Genomic DNA, 13751 nt, shown 5'->3' on the forward strand with positions numbered 1-13751 from the left:
TGAAAATGGAAAAGTTACATCTGTAAAAAAAAACGAGCAGGAAAGCAAATTTCATAAAAAAAACAACAGAGGCTGATGCCTGAATCACAAAAATGTTCAGCCTCTTGACCTACAAGCAACGTCCAAAGAAACACTTCAGAAAGGAGCTGTGACTAAAAATGTGAGCTTATTTCAGGCAGACTTTGGCGACTTTTAAACTGGATTTAACTACGCTGGGACTTTCAGGTTGTTTACAAAACACAGGATGAAATCCATAGTGGATTTAGATAAGAGCAAGTACTTAATGAATCTTTAGAACAGGAGAAAGCAATATAAATCTTTCATGCCAGGAAAGGTAAATCTAGACAGGATTTAGAATCATAAATACAAAATAAATCCTTTAGACGAGAGAAAGAAACCTAAAACAGCCCTGTTAAATCCCTCAGAGCGAAGTAAATCTAGGAAATATATATGTGCACAATACTGAATAAATCCCCCATAATGGAGGGAGAAAAATTCAAAATGGATTTAAGGTATGCGAACACAAAACATCTCCTTCTGACCACAATGATATAGAGTATGAAATTCATAATAAATCCTACATAATGGAAACCAGTTTTAAAACAGACTGAGGAAGATCACCTCAAAGAGAATTAAATCTCACGTGAATTCATTAATGGAGGACGCACTAAACACTTAAAAATAGTGAGTGGATTTAGGAATGCATCATAAGAAAGCAAGAAATCTTTACAACCACAGTTGGAGGAAGTGTGAACTCTGCTATAATAGTGTTGTAAATTGTGAAACTGATGTTCCTGTAGATATGAAGGGGATATATTGCTTCATAATCTTTGGATTCTAGGAGGCAGCAGAGCTACTGACAGAAGAAGTGAACAGCAAAATTGCTGAACAAGAAATTCAAGAAAAATTTAGTGTCAGAAGATGATGAGGAAATATTTTGTCACTATAATCTTTAAAAGTTTATTGTGACCTCTTTTCTGATAATTAAGACCGACCAAAATCACCAGCACAACACACAAAAGACTCCATATAAGAGAAACAAACTGAGCATGACCATTCAAAACTTTCCAACTAATGTAACATGCAGAAAATTACATAATTATTGCTTTAGTGTTTCAATACTGTAGTCCTATATGCTCTCAGTGTTCCTGATTTCAACCAAAACAATGACTATACAATGTTTTTCTTCCTTTATCATTAGGTTTGAGGCAATAAATCATAAGACTTCAGTCATGGATGAAAGAGTGGTAATTCCTTTCACTCCAAAGTGAAGAATCTCTTATGTTCTGACAGGTTCTTAAAGGGTACAGCCGAAAGAATGAGTACAGCAACATACCACCTCAAAGATATCCACTTAAATGTGAAGAGCGTAATACTAATGCCATCTTTAAAATGGTTGGTATACTTATCCTCTTGAAATTCACTGACAAAGACTTGAGGTCAGCTCTTTAAATCCTAATAAATTCCAAACATGATAAAAACCATCATTATCCATTTCTATGTCAGTTTTATCCTCTTTGGGACCAGATATAGAATGAATTCTTTCAATCTCTTCTGTGCTGTACACTTGTAGGCTAAAATCTAATTTTACTTCATGCCATTCTAGACCTACTAGCAAATCTAAGATTTTTCTGGCTCTGGTCCCATGTCACCTAGTAGTCCAAGTTCTCTAATAACATGAACATCTGTAGTCTTATCTGGTTGACAGTCTTACTGGAAACTGAATAAATATTATCGTATAAAAAAAGTATTCATCTTTATGACCTATCAATCCCATTCAACTGGAGCTTTAAGAACCTGAAGATCATGTCTGATATAATATTCATGAAATGCTTTTCATTATCAACGTTTTATGATTTAAAACTAGATGAAATTCATTTAGGAACTACAAAGGCTTCCACTATAACAGTAATAGGTGCAACAAAATTATTTAACCCCTCTTACAAAGACAACACGAACAGTTGTCATTCTGTAATCTAGTTTAAAGCACAGCCTTGCTTACAGTATTCCACAGCACACTTTATCTTTTGACAGAACCAAGCAACAACTCAGTTTCAACTCAGTTTATAAGAGCATCAGGCTTTCACCTAAACATCTGTCCGTCTGTCAATCTCAAACTGGGAGTAGCAAACTCTGCATGAAAGGCAAGCCTTACAAGTCCAAACTCCAAAGAGAGTTTCACTTCACACAAATGCTGCAGTTCACCAAAGTTAACTGTCAATATGATGAGGAAATGGAATACTGAAGACAAACGATGAAGACAGAGAAATTTGAGACCACAACACTTGGCTACAATTAGAACTTCCAAGAGACAGACATTCCCCTGACACATTTTCATAAAGAAGAACGACTCAGCTTTTGAAAAGTTCACCTGTACACATCACTGCCGGACAAAATCTATTCCCTATCTTTAGAAATAGCTCAATACACACTAGAGACAACGGTAGATAAAACCTTGGTAACATTTATGAATTCATGACTGTAATTTCTATTCAGAGCAAACTTACTCCAGTCAAAACAGTGAATGGTACCTTGAGTAGTGGAACCACACAAATCTACTCTCAGAATTATTGTAGCCATTTTACTCAACCCTTTTGATACAGATTAGCAGGAAGCAACAATACATGCACAGACAAGTTTAACAAAATGAAAGGTTGCTGCACCAGTTCTGAGTGAAATGATGCAACCATTTGCATGTTGCACTTTTCTTTAGTCAATTGCACAATAAGACTCACAGCATGCAAAAAGCTTGAACGTGTATAAGATGATTCTGATCCTCTTTCTAGAAAGTTTTTGATAGCCTAAATATAAGAAATTATTTCCAAAACTCTTTCTGACCCTTCACGGGACAACGGTACAGTCATAAACTAAAAAGGCCCTAAAATTAATGACACTTACATTCACATTCTTTGTGTTTTTACGTTTCCACACATGCAGTACTATAAATAGATGTCAATTCGTTTAGTTGTAAATACAGGGAAGATTTTAGACAAGGTCGTATTTGAAATACATTCACATTTTGGCAAGTTCAGCATCTTAACAGCAGAACGTATTCAGTTTATCCAAATATTTTTTCTCAAAGCTATGTGGAAGACCCACGCCTGATTCTTTTGCTTTCTGAAAATTCCATCTTCATAAGAACTATACTCACAATCTTGTTTATGCATTCATCATAGAAATCAGGCTACACAACAAAAACTAATTATACCTCTGAAAAACATCTTATAAAAAGGAAACCTTCCACTTGCATGGTAAAGTTCCTTAACAATTAAGAGTACTCATGTTTTAAAACAATACTTTTCAGGTATAGGACTTATATCTGTCATAATTTAAGTATGGAACCAACATGAGCAGCAGAAGTTCTTCAAAGGGACTACGGACAGCATTGCCAAAGATGGTCTTAGATTACTGAAAGTCTTAAAAATCTTAATCTACATGTTTTCTAATCAGCCATCATTTAGAAAGGTAACTTTGCTCCAAGTTAGCTAAGCAAAACTTGAAAATTACAAGTGGGTAAGTTACAAGTTAGACTCAAATTTTTCTTAAGTCTTCCTGTGACCAAGAATATCTTTGGTTCTGTGACAAAACACCTCTAAAAATTCCAAGTTTAAGTAAAAAAATAAACTCTATCAGTAAGTAAAAATGTCAACATCACAGTCTTAGGCTATCTCTTTTATGAAGCTGATTTCAGACACCTATTCCAATAAATATTAAAACAACTGGAGGATGTCCAAGTGACAAAATGCTTCCAGTTACCACACACCTGTCAAACAAAACATTTCCATTTAGAGAAGACTGACACAAACCAAAATTGTCATGAGAGTTGTTCTGTGCTGTTTGGCTTCTAAAAGGCCTCTGGTAGCAGGACACCTGCCAGGAAGACTAATTTGCACCAGCACAGTCCTACAAGGTCAGCCCCTTCCAGTTCATCTAAACTACAGCTGGAAAAGAACCTCAACCTTACATTACAATGTAAACTTCCTTTTGATATAAGCATGGGAGTGGGACCACATTTAACCTTGGAGCAAGTTTCTGTTGAATAATATTCACTAAGAGCCTGGTACAACAAATTACAAAATACTCTGAAATAATTTTATGTATTCATCTTCCTAACACTGTGATGTATGTCATCAAATGATATATAAACTTCCTTTACCTTAAAACTGCCTAACAGAAACCAATATCTCAATGCTTTTGATAAACTGCTTTAAGCTCCAGTACATTACTTATTCAACTAAATGGTGTTATTTTTCCAGACTCCAAGATTTGACATTACAAATCAAACAGCTTTCTACCTATCTTGTCCTAAACTTTCCTTACACTTCCTCTCTACTCCCACTAATCAACATTAATCATTATTATTATCATTACTGGCCATCATGATCATCTTCACAGACCTTCCTATGCCAGAAATTTCAACCTCCCAATATAGTATAGACCTAATCTATCATCGTTTTCCAAGATATCCTGGGCTTTCCTACAGGTCTTTTAGGTCATGCTATTTTTATATCCACTACTTTTCTGACATAATCTTCCATATCCCCTTCTCATCACATGTCCAAACTATCTCAGTCTTTGAGATCTCAGTCTGTTCACAGCCGCTGGACACAAAGTATTTCCAACATTTCCTCGTCTGTCTCCAACACACACTGGCTATAAATCTCAATATCCCATAGTCACTCCTCTACAAAATGTCCGCTTTCTTCGTTACAAAATTTCTTTCAATTTCTTTGTTATTACGAGTTGACAAAACTATAAATTACATTGATAAACTCATAATACACAGTCTCAGGGCTTGTTACTCAGTTATAATATTGTAAAGCACACCTCATGGTACCTACAATGACTATAATTCAAAACCTTATGTCCAACTTGTCCCATTAATTTAAAGTTCATTTATCTCTAATTACTGTACCTACAGCACCCATGAAAATTGTCTATTTAAAATATTTTTGCAAATACTTTGAAACTGAAATATGGATACTGTGCTGTAAAACTACCTTCATAATCTGTACCTAATACATCATTACTGGCTCATTTTGTGTCCACAAATTCTAGTGAAACTAAATAAAATATCTACATATTACAATCCATAACTAACAGTACTACTGCAAAGCATTATGGTAAGCCTTCCTTGCTAATTTGTAAAATACTAAACCATAAGTCTTGCTCTAGAGTTAAATATGGAAGTTCATTCTTATATCAAAAGAAATTTCTGATGACAGAGCACAGCTAACATAAGACTTAAGACTTATGAAAAGTTCTCTTTAACAATAACCAAATTACAGCCAGGAAACCTTTTATAATGTACAATACAATATATGAATTACCTGAGATGTACCATAGTGCAGCATTGGTCAAATTCTTTTACTGAAAAAGCTTTTAAACTCTTTGTCATTTCAGAAAACAAAACCCTTAGAAATTTAAGTGCTCACAACATAAAATACTGCACTAGTAAGCAATAAAGATTAAAATTGCAAGAATTACAGGCAAGGAGCTTTGCAAACTAAATTCATAAGCTAAAAATGTATCGTTAACATCGACAAACTTGAAACTGGCATTATAAGTTAAGGCAAAATCCACATTACGTTTTACTATGAGAAACAGACCACCGTTAAGTTTAATAAAAGGAAAACTAATAAAAAGGCCACAGACATTAACAGACCCTACCAGAAAGTCCTGCTCTGTAAAAAATAAAAACTGAAATGAACCTTTTTAAAACTATAAGGAGAAACATCACTTTAAACATTAAAAAAACAACTTATACGAACGTCTAGGCCCGAAGAAAACTAAGGAGCAAGTTAATAGGTGTAAAAATCATCAAATCTAAGTAGTACCTGATGGGTGAACACTCCCTTGATTTGGGGAAGCCCACTGTCTTTTTTTTTTTTTTTCTTTTCTTTTATAATAACTTATCTCTTCTTTCTGTATTTCATGTAACCTTCTGTTACTTCTTTAAAATGATACAACATTCTTTGGAAGTTTGAATTTCAAGTCAATGGCCCCTGTGGGCTTGTTCCATATGAATAGAGGTTTATCCTCTGAATAATAATAATAATAATAATAATAATAATAATAATAATAATAATAATAATAATAATAATAATAATAATAATAATAATAATAATAATAATAAAATCAAGTACTAGAATATGAAACATGAAACATTTCTAAGTAATTTTAAGTGTTTGTGTGTAAAATTAACCTAATGCTTACTATCTATTTAGGATTGACCTCTGAGATATTTGCCTGCAGTATCCATCCAATCAGAGGCTTTAAAGCAGGCGAGTGACACTTGCAGCTAGATTTGCTTTGATGGTCGTTTATTCAGATTTGTTAGATTATCATGTCTCACCATGACTTCTGGAATATCACTGAGCTGTGTGTCTCCTGAGACCTAGGTTCTGATAAGTATAGTTAAACAAACCATAAGCATTTGGTACATCTTTTGGGTGTCAAGGTACCGTTTGAACTGGTGAGCTAGCATCACAAAACTTTGAGAAACCACGCCTCAGGGCATGCTGAAAAGGTGCTGTCATTGTTACAGGTTATATTTCGAAGACTGTATGCAGTGGAAGCTGGCTGGAACTTCCAATTAAATTATTTCACTGCTTGAACAACAAACATCTTATGCTTGAACCTTTAAAAGTAAGACAATGACTTTATAACCTTTGACTTTCGTGGGATCAAGGTTCTGTTCAGATGATCACACAACTAACAGTTTTAACAAAATGGAGTTTAAACAGAAGTGAGACTCATACTTCACAACCTTGGACTTTTGTGAGACCAAGGTTCTGTTCAGGAGATGATACACACATCTGATACTTAAACAAAATGGACTTTAAATAAAAGTGAAACTCTAACTTCACAATTTGGGACTTTCATAAGAACAAGGTTCTGTTCAAGAGATGACACACACATCTGATACTTAAACAAAATGGACTTTAAATAATAGTGAAACTCTAGCTTCACAATTTGGGACTTTCGTGAGAACAAGGTTCTTTTCAGGAGATGATTCAAGTAGTATGTTATAGATATCCTGCAACCAGAAGGTCGCCAACCTTAACTTACTTGCTTTGATGGCTTCAAGTACACTTTGGAGAGCAAGTAATGGGCATGGAAGGGTGATTCCTACGCTAATTTCCCACAACTACTGGACAGAGCAAGGATAGCAACTGGACTTGTGATCTCACTTAGGATTTACATCTTAGCTAATATCTGGAGCATGAGAAGATGACCACTAATGGCCATCCCCAATAGCATTTGATTTTCATTCACCCTCTTGAAGAAGCTTAATAATAGCAGCACAACTTTTGGTATGAGACCATTCAGTGACATCCTTCTCAAAGGTTAGTGCAATCCTTCAGGTAAACTTCTGAAGTATCACTCACCAGTTAGACAGTGTCCTGCTTGGCTTTTGATGGTAAAATGTAACATGGACTTTGCCTTAAGTTATCATTCCTAAGCTCAAAGTGAATTTCTGAGATTCTTGCAATCAATACCAGAGATTCTCCAAAACGAAGCTTAACCAGTCGGCTGTTTTTCTTATTTAGTTTGACTTAAATTTGCAATAAGGCCTATGTAATATACCCTTTGAACTACAAGAACAGAAAACCCTTTCTTGGTTCATATTAAAGGAAATACCTCAAAAATACTGAAACAACCAACCCATATCCACTTACACATGAAAACATCCATGAAATATGTACTTCTTAAATAATTCAAAGATTTGGCCAATGCTGCACTAAGGTACTATACTAAACTTAAATAAAGAGTATAAACAGGCATATCACATACTGATACCCTTCAAAGCATATCACATACTGATACCCTTCAAAAAGGACAAATAATTTTACTTATTCCAAAAAAATAGGTATGAGAACATTCATGACCCCCCAAAAATTGCACTTTTTCTAGTTTTAAAAGGGTTTGAGAATGAGATGTTAAACCCAAAAATCTCTCAGCCAACATGAAATTCGAACAGCTAATCAAAATAGCCTTGATAAACACAGATTCATATTAGCAGTATGATGCAGCAGATTCAACTCTATTAAAACACTCATTCACAATCACTCTCCTTTAATGATGCAGCTCTTTCAACTCTCTTATAGAATCACAATTATATTTTGCTAATGATGTCCTGAAAATAAAAATCAGTGTTATGTGGATTTTGAGCAATTGCTTAATAAACTCTGACCAACGTTGATACAACGCCAAAATGTCGTTTGATTTATAAGGGTTTAGCTATAAAGCCAAGCACTGAAGGGGCACTTTCAGCCATTCAGTGTTTAAGACAGTGAAAAGAAGGAATTGGAGTGGTTGGACAGCAAGACAGAAGAAAGGAAATGGGAATGAAGGTAGTTGAAAAGGCTAAAATGTGGGTACAGCAGCCAGGGGCAGAAAGGATGCTACAAACACCCTTCAGTAGTGCCTACAGTGCACCATGTGAGTAATTTAAAGGGCGAACCACATACATACGCCCACAGGAAATTCCTGTAGTTGCAGATGCATAAAATTATGCAAAAATTAATATGCCCCATGCAATCCATTATATAAGTGATTAAGCTCTCTGACATCTGTACAAATTAAAATTATTACAATTGCTTAAAAAATCAATCATCATAAACTCCTAATGCAATTACATTGCTTCTTCTATTCAAATATTCCAGACATTTTACAAGTATACAATATCTCAAGCACCATCTATATTGCACAAACATCATAGTATTACTTTTAGACACCTTCTAGTTAGTTTTATCAAATTACCTAATACTGTACCAACTTCCAGTTTCTGACTGTTTCTATTCCCTCCAAAGAGTGTGCACTTTCATTCAAAGTCTCCAGTTCATTACTCTTCTTCAGCCAAAGCCCCTAAACATTCACTGCTATGAAAAGTGGTGTTCTAGGGTCATTTATCTAATCTGAATATAAACTGATGACTTTTACAAGATAAGATCACACAGAAGGAAAAGGATGCTCTGCACAAAGTATCATTTTAAGGGTTCTGTCTGAAAATGACATTACCAAAACAAGTATTGTACAAAACTCAGAAACTTTTAAACTATTAGAGAAACAGACTAACAAACCCTTCATAGTCCAGGGGACTAAGCCTTGGACACAAGAGTGCTCAAAAATTGCCAGAAAAGGTGAGGTTTCAAGACTCTGATATTGACAAAAGAAGAATAAATTAATAATGAATAAATGAATGAACCTATCAGTCAATATGCAGCACAGCTAAAGGTCAGGCAATATACCCATTCAGTCATCAAACAGTATCAAGAAATTTTTTTCCATATCCCCAGGCACCTTGCAAGTCATCATCATTACATAGGTACACAGGTACCTTTGAAAAACCATAAAAAACTAACAAATATTCAGGCCTCCAAACATATCACCCACACACATAACTATATCCTACAGTTTGATGTAAAGATATAAAAGTCATTATAAAATGCTGAAAAGCAGCAACAAGAAATTATAGTTCGTTAAAATATTCTCATTTGAGAAAAAACTTTTCCATGAATGTAAGTTCGGTAACAGATTGGAAAAAACTTGACTGACTGCTTGTTAGATGAAGCTGGCCTTATGCCAGAATGGGCTCTTCTTCGTTAAACAGCGCAAAAATTATGTGAAGTTCTCTGTCCGACAATTCTTCATTGTTATGAGGAAATCTTTAACTTTGTAAAATAACCTGAAAAGAAAAAAACCAAGGTTTTAGTGAAGCCAGTAAGAACACTGAATGATAATTCTGACATGGAAAGACTCTGATGCATTTACTATCCATTTCCTCTAATTCTATACAAAAGCTGCTCCAATGCAAAAATGCTCAAGCTATATATTTTAGAAATATGTTTTCAATAAGATTCGAATCACTTTTAATATGTATCAGTACAACTAACTGTATAACTCTTAGCTTTTACACACAGTAATCTTCAAAAACGTCTCCCACATAGCCATCTGATATCTTTAACAGGACTTGGCTTCAAATTTCACCTCTTGTTGAAGAAGGAATTCTTCAGGAGATCCCTATGAGGGGGCGTCCTAATATCTGATGTCAGCTTATTCATCGCCACAAGTCTTACAGAACCTACATTACAAAATTGTGGATCAGCCTCTCTGGGTGTTTGATGGATGTTAATTCTTTTGATGAGTTTAAGAGACACTTTAATGTTGCTTTGAAATGGACTGCACCATTATCTTCATATTTTTTTTCACTTTATCACATTTTTATGTGCGTAGGTTGTCTCGTGTTCGTCTCCTAATCTTAATCTCTTGAGGTTTTATCTGCATTACTCTTTAGTGGGTTTATCACTCACTGATGTCTGTTTAGTCCTTGTAAGTTTGGTTGGAAAATTAAATGCCATTTTGTTAAGTACTGTCACAAAGATAACAACAACAAAACCTACATTAGAGCAAAGAGGATATAAAATGAAGGACATATACACTGGTGCCTCTGTAACTAAAGCCTACTTAATAAATCAAATTAATATATACAAATTAAAAATGAAATCATGGACAGAAAAATCTGTGCTTGAAAGCTAGAGAAAAACAGTCCACTAACAAGAAACACTAGACTGAACATGCTTGAGAAATGATAAGCAGCACTGTACAACACAAACAAAATGATTATGAAAAGAAATGAGGATAGGTTTTGGAAACACTTAACAGAAGAAAGAGAAGAGACAGCCATTGCTTGTGTTTATAGCAAAACTAAGTCAGGAGTACAATACTCACCATAAGATATCGTCTTTCAGAGGATTGTAGGCTGCTTGAGAAATGTCTGGTAGTGCATCTAAGGGGGTATATAAACTTGGCTGCTCCTGGGAGTGAGCTACAGACCTGCAAATGGAAATGAACACACGAATGTTTTTAAATATATGATCTGGCATACCCCAAAAAACAGAAATATTAAAGTAATAAAAAAATCACTACACAAGCTAAGAAATTTTACAGTGCATCTGCCAGCTTAAGGTGATTATGAAAAATAAAAATAAAATAGTTATATGAAACAAATTATCACAAGAGGTTCCTACAAACAAAAAATGGATGTAGCTCTACTTATAGCATGGCCTAGTGAACTACACACTCTTCACCTTCAGAACGACACCAGCACCTCAGAATCATCACCTCCCAACGCGGATTACATGCACTCAAAAGTGATGGCTTCCTTTTTCATAAAGATACCCTGTTTACCATTGTCTATGGGTTTCAGTTCAAATGGAGCTTCCACCATTGCTCTCAGAACCTGTCCTCCATAGTATCTGCAGCTTTATCTTGTTGAGGTGTCACATTATCAGTGTTGTTGTAGATTCAGATGCTTGTCATTTCCAGCTGCTTCAGTTGCATTGAGGCCTTTCTTCCCAGATGTTTCTTCACATACAGATTTGTTTATTTATCTTGAATTTTATTTCAACTGTATTTTATATATTCCTCTTCCCTGGTCTTTGTTTTTCTCTCCTTTATTTTGCAGTTCTAGTCTGTGGTAACATTCTCAGCTAGAACAATAATGTCCTTTTTATCTTGTTCCAAACAAATGTCTCTTCATTGGTGTTTTATCTTGGAAACATCTTATTCGTTATATTTTCTCTATATTAGCACAAGTTGAAACCATAAGATGTCTTAGCAGTATCTACTAATACATATAGAGCAATACTGTATTAATCCCCTACACGACTGACCAGAAACAGACTGAATGCAAAGTACTTTGTGTGGCGAACTGAAGACCACACTAAGAGCCCTTTGCTGTGAACCTTTGACTCAAATTACAATGCTTTCAGTTTTTTAAGTTTCTTACTTTACTCTTTTGTCTTGTCCCATCAAGTTCTCAAATTTTTAAAACTTTACTTTTCACCCATGTTTGTCTCCTTTTCAAGGGAAAACACTTCAGGCCAGCCTTATGAGTTAGTTATGTGACCTAACTGTCTTGGCAAACTACTCTAATGATAACAACACCAACAGAGACAGATCAGTACAGTACACAGGGATCATGTCAAGATTAGCGAACCCAACATCTCCATGTCAAGAACAGCAAACCCAGTGATCCCCATGTAAAGAATGGTCAACCCTTTCCAGTCCAAACTCCAATTCCACATGAGGGCTAGTACTTACCATGGCAAAACAGTGATTCATCTACACTGTTTCGCCGTGTTTAGTACTAGCCCCTGGGGGTCAAATGAATTTTGCCTTGTTTAGTACTAGTCCCTGGGGGATCAAATGTCTGGTACCAAAGTGTTCATGTCTAGAACAGCGAACCCGATTATTCCCATGTAAAGAATAATGAACCCAATAATCTTCTTGTAAAGAATAGCAAACCCTGCTGTGAGTGGGTTCGCTAATCCTGACATGACCCATACACAGTATAAACCGGATTTAGTACACTCAGAACACATACGTGATTTGGGCTAAGAACTTACACTGCTAAGCATTCAACCGAGCCAGGCAGCTCATGTTTGGATTATTTCACAAGGCGTAATCCAGAAGGAGTAGCATGTACCATGATACCGTTAAATTCACTCCATTATTCCTCATGTTTTAAATGATGATTTGATCTCAATGTAATGGGAACAGAAAATAGCTGGAGATCATGTTATTCACAATTTGCTGTTTTACTGCTGACATGCTGATAAATATTGTATTTGTTTGTTCAAGTCCAAATACCTCTAGTTACTCAAACCTATTCAGTCCTCCTAAAGTTTTACATAGCTAGCTCAGAAGGCATGTCAATCAGGTACTTGTTGTATTTCTATTGCATCATAGCAAATTCTTTTTTCATTTGCTCCCATCATAAATAGAGATTTGCTGAGAAATAAGTCAAAGGCCAGCACCAGGATTGGTAAATACACAGGTCTTCTTCCAACAAGAGTCTAACAACTCACAGTTCTTTCCTTCACTCATTTCAGAATGTGACTCATCTCTCTACTCAGTCTTTGTCGTTCTACAGGAGTGTTTGGAGCTGTTCCATCAGAAGTAACAATTTCTAATTAATTTTAGGCTCATGAGCACCATAACCAATTGACATTCCCTCTTCTAGGAACACAAAAATTTGAGATGAGCTACCTACGGTCAAACCTCCATTTGAGTATCTTTTTAAGTAACCACCAAATAAATAATTCATTGTTACCTTTAAATAAGAGCCAATCACCAGTTTCTTGTAGATGCTCACTTTTTGCAAGATTGGCCACACCTGTCAGTCTTATATGAACTACATAAAGCTCCAGTAACAACATAGCAAAAGATGCTTCAGTTAATACCTCCAGCAACATACATCTTTGAAGAAACCAACAACAGCGTAATGTTCCTCATACTTGGTCTTATTCCTAGAGGTCTGAAACAAAACAGAAAATAAAATACTGACGTGCAGAGCTCCAAGAATTGTTCCATGAATAACAGTGCTCCTAATATTGGAGTGAGACTTATAGCTGAAATAAACATGTGGTCATGTTAAAAAAACTAGTCATGGGCAACTAACTCTTGACTTTCTCGATAACCAAAAGCTTGTACCCATTATAAGAGCAGAGTAATGAGTTTCTTCTCTGGAAAGCAGGTATCACTCACAGTACAGTATTAGGTAGCAAACCTTGTCTTTTACCCAATTCTCAGCCATAACTAATTAATCCAAGAAATTCCAATAAACTTGAACATAAAATTTTGAACACAAAATAAAGATATTATCTAAATGAAAGACTGGAAATATTCCACTGATAAAACAACTGTAAATTTTAAATTCCTAAAACTACATCTGAATTCTGAAC

At 35.1% G+C, this 13751-nt stretch overlaps 1 long non-coding RNA gene across 1 annotated transcript; it reads right to left on the reverse strand.

Annotated features, from left to right (window-relative positions):
• Nucleotides 1-7836: 7836 nt before the first annotated feature.
• Nucleotides 7837-13318, reverse strand: LOC136830545 (uncharacterized). Its single transcript, XR_010850652.1, has 3 exons — nucleotides 13121-13318; nucleotides 10735-10839; nucleotides 7837-9691 (listed from the first exon to the last, which is right to left on the reverse strand). It is a non-coding gene; the product is annotated as an uncharacterized lncRNA (long non-coding RNA).
• Nucleotides 13319-13751: the final 433 nt, after the last annotated feature.

The sequence above is a fragment of the Macrobrachium rosenbergii genome, chromosome 47 (assembly GCF_040412425.1).
Source record: "Macrobrachium rosenbergii isolate ZJJX-2024 chromosome 47, ASM4041242v1, whole genome shotgun sequence".
Lineage (NCBI taxonomy): Eukaryota > Metazoa > Arthropoda > Malacostraca > Decapoda > Palaemonidae > Macrobrachium > Macrobrachium rosenbergii.